At 32.6% G+C, this 4,267-nt stretch overlaps 1 long non-coding RNA gene across 1 annotated transcript; it reads left to right on the top strand.

Moving 5' to 3' along the window:
- Nucleotides 1-518: 518 nt before the first annotated feature.
- Nucleotides 519-1,560, top strand: LOC127747800 (uncharacterized). Its single transcript, XR_008009748.1, has 2 exons — nt 519-773; nt 884-1,560. It is a non-coding gene; the product is annotated as an uncharacterized LOC127747800 (long non-coding RNA).
- The last annotated feature ends 2,707 nt before the right edge of the window (nt 1,561-4,267 follow it).

Raw genomic sequence — 4,267 nt, 5'->3', positions numbered from 1 at the left:
TCTAATTTTATATCCAAATTAAATTAGCATTAAAAGAAATTAATTTATGCATTACACTTTTTAGAATTGATTGTACTGTATATCTACTATATAATTTTTTTGTTATATTTTATAAAATACAGCCTCATCCATATTTGATCGAGATAACGAATATCTTTAGAGAAGAATGATATTTAAGTTCAAAGTCAGTTAGTAATGTTTTATATTATACTTAATTAGATATAGAAATTAATTTTTCTGTTGGTTTTATCTGTTTTTTTGGGTCTCATCATCATTTAATTCCTACGCTGATGATATGTAACATGATACGACTATTGTGATAAAAGAATTGAAATGTAAATATGGAATGCAATATAAATAAATGCTAAATGCAGAAATTAGTTAGGCCAATTAGTTATGAAGTTAGTAAATCAGTTGTTGACAGTTATTTAACAAATTCACTGTACATGTATATATAACTCAATAATTAGTTAACACGGTACGATAAATCATTCTCTCATTTCACTGATTCATCCATTCTCTTGTCCAACTTTTCTCTGACTCCTCTCTCTATTGTTCATCATCATCTCTTTTTCTCTTTGCAGTACAATGGCCTTTTCATAGCCATTGCAGCTGATTCTTCATTTCCCTTTTTGCTAACCTGCATCAAAGGTCTGATACCATTTCACATAGTATTAGAGTATTAAGATTCAACAATTGTTGAACCAAATAACCCAACTATGGATGATTCATGATGAGCGGATAATTTATACGCTTTTTGGCACTGATTTTAGGTAGTTTTTAGTAGGATCTAGCTACTTTTAGGGATGTTTTCATTAGTTTTTATGCTAAATTCACATTTCTGGACTTTACTATGAGTTTGTGTGTTTTTCTGTGATTTCAGGTATTTTCTGGCTGGAATTGAGAGACCTGAGCAAAACTCTGATAAAAGGCTTACAAAGGACTGCTGATGCTGTTGGATTTTGACCTCCCTGCACTCGAAATGAATTTTCTGGAGCTACAAAACTCCAAATGGCACGCTCTCAACGGCGTTGGAAAGTAGACATCCATAGTTTTTCATCAATATATAATAGTTCATACTTTATTCAAGATTAGACGACGCAAACTGGCGTTCAACGGCAGTTCCATGCTGCATTCTGGAGTCAAACGCCAGAAATACGTCACAAACCAGAGTTAAACGCCAAAAACACGTTACAACTTGGCGTTTAACTCCAAAAGAATCTTCTGCACGTGTAAAGCTCAAGCTCAGCCCAAGTACACACCAAGTGGGACCCGGAAGTAGATTTCTGCATCAATTACCTATTTTTGTAAACCCTAATAGCTAGTCTAGTATAAATAGGACATTTTACTATTGTATTAGACATCTTGGTTTTCGTCTTTTATCTAAAATCCATCTTTGGACGTTTGGTTCTTAGACTTCGGGGGTTGGCCATTCGGCCATGCCTGAACCTTGATCACTTATGTATTTTCAACGGTGGAGTTTCTACACACCATAGATTAAGGGTGTGGAGCTCTGCTGTACCTCGAGTTTTAATGCAATTACTACTATTTTCTATTCAATTCAGTTTATTCCTGTTCTAAGATATTTGTTGCACTTCACCATGACGAATGTGATGATCCGTGACACTCATCATCATTCTCACCTATGAACGCGTGACTGACAACCACTTCCGTTCTACCTTAGACCGAACGCATATCTCTTGGATTCCTTAATCAGAATCTTCGTGGTATAAGCTAGAATTGTTGGCGGCATTCATGAGAATCCGAAAAGTCTAAACCTTGTCTGTGGTATTCCGAGTAGGATTCAGGGATTGAATGACTGTGACGAGTTTCAAACTCGTGATTGTTGGGCGTGATGACAAACGCAAAAAAATCAATGGATTCTATTCCGACATGATTGAGAACCGACAGATGATTAGCCGTGCTGTGACAAGAGCATTTGGACCTTTTTCACTGAGAGGATGGGATGTAGCCATTGACAATGGTGATGCCCTACATACAGCTTGCCATGGAAAGGATTAAGAAGGATTAAAAGTAAGAGAGCAGTATGTTACAGAGATCCAACAGGGACAAAGCATCTCCATACACTTATCTTAAATTCTCACCAATTATTTACATAAGTATTTCTATCTTTATTTTCTGTTTATTTATTATTATTATTCAAAAACTCCATAACCATTTGAATCAGCCTAACTGAGATCTACAAGATGACCATAGCTTGCTTCATACCAACAATCTCCGTGGGATCGACCCTTACTCACATAAGGTTTATAACTTGGACGACTCAGTACACTTGCTGGTTAGTTGTGCGAAGTTGTGAAGAAAGTGCTGAGTTAATAGATGCGCACACCAAGTTTAATGCCATTGTTAGAGATCATAATTTTGTGCACCAAGTTTTTGGTGCCGTTGCCCGGGATTGTTCGAGTTTGGACAACTGACGGTTCATCTTATTGTTCAGATTAGGTAATTTTCTTTTTGTTTTATTTTCAAAAATTTTTCAAAAATCTTTCAAAAAAAATTTTCCCTTTTGTTTTCGAAAATTATTCTAAATTTTTAAGAATGAATTCTAGAGTTTCATGATAACATGTCGAAGCCTGGCTGGCTGTAAAGCCATGTCCAAATTCTTTTGGATTGAGGCTTCCACTTGTCAACATAAAGGGCATGTATATAGAGTTGGATGAAGTATCAACTGTTGCATGCCTGATTTATATCCTAAAGCTGGCTGGCTATTAAGCCATGTCCAACTCCTAGATCGGAGATTTAGGTTAACATTGAAAGATTCCTGGAATTCTTATTAAAAATTTTGAATTTATTATTTTCTTTTTCCTATAAAATTTCAAAAAAAATCCAAAAAAATTAGAAAATCATAAAAATAAAAAAATTTGTGTTTCTTGTTTGAGTCTAAAGTCAAAATTTTAAGTTTGGTGTCAATTGCATGTTTTAAAAATTTATGCATTTTTCGAAAAACTCATGCATGTGTGCTTCATGATCTTCAAGTTTTTGTTGGTAAGTCTTCTTGTTTGATCTTCATATTTTCTTGTTTTGTGTCTTTTCTTGTTTTTCATATGCTTTTTTGCATTCATAGTGTCTAGGCATTGAAAATTTCTAAATTTGGTGTCTTGCATGTTTTTCTTTTTCTCAAAAATTTTTCAAAAATGAGTTTTTGATGTTCATCATGATCTTCAAAGTGTTTTTGGTGTTCATCTTGACATTCATAGTGTTCTTGCATGCATCATGAGTTTTGATTCATAATTTTCATGTTGTGAGTCATTTTTGTGTTTTTCTCTCTCCTCATTAAAAATTCAAAAATAAAAAATATCTTTTTCTTATTTTGCTCATAAATTTCGAAAATTTGAGTTGACTTAGTCAAATTTTTTTTTAAAACTTAGCTATTTCTTATAAGTCAAGTCAAATTTTTAATTTTAAAAATCCTATCTTTTCAAAATCTTTTTCAAAAAATCAAATCTTTTTCATTTTTTTATTATTTTCTTTTCAAAAATTTTTAAAATTTATTTTCAAAATCTTTTTCTTATCTTTATTTCAAAATTTCGAAAAGTTTACTAACAATTAATGTGATTGATTCAAAAATTTGAAGTTTGTTACTTTCTTGTTAAGAAAAGGTTCAATCTTTAAATTCTAGAGTCATATCTTTGAGTTTCTTGTTAGTCAAGTAATCAATTTTAATTTTAAAATCAAATCTTTTCTAAAATATCTTTTTCAATCATATCTTTTCAAAATATCTTTTTCAAATCATATCTTTTTCAAAATTGATTTCAAAAATATTTTCTAACTTCTTATCTTTTCAAAATTGAATTTCAAATCTTTTTCAACTAACTAATTGACTTTTTGTTTGTTTTACTAATTCTTATTGATAGCGCGAAATTGTGATCAATACTTTTCACAACTCAAATAATCCCCGGTAATGAATCCAAAAACTTGGTGTTCAATACCATGGCATAAACACAACTTCGCACAACTAACCAGCAAGTGTACTGGGTCGTCCAAGTAATAAACCTTACGCGAGTAAGGGTCGATCCCACAGAGATTGTTGGTATGAAGCAAGCTATGGTCACCTTGTAAATCTCAGTCAGGCAAACTCAAAGGGGTATGGTGATAAACGAATAAAGCATATAGATAAAGATAGAGATACTTATGTAATTCATTGGTAGGAATTTCAGATAAGTGTATGAAGATGTCTTCCCTTCCGTCTCTCTGCTTTCCTACTGTCTTCATCCAATCCTTCTTACTCCTTTCCATGGCAAGCTTA

The sequence above is a fragment of the Arachis duranensis genome, chromosome 5 (genome assembly GCF_000817695.3).
Source record: "Arachis duranensis cultivar V14167 chromosome 5, aradu.V14167.gnm2.J7QH, whole genome shotgun sequence".
NCBI classification, from domain to species: Eukaryota; Viridiplantae; Streptophyta; class Magnoliopsida; order Fabales; family Fabaceae; genus Arachis; species Arachis duranensis.
Note: the sequence above shows the minus strand (reverse complement) of the source record. Positions and strands in the feature narration are given on the sequence as shown.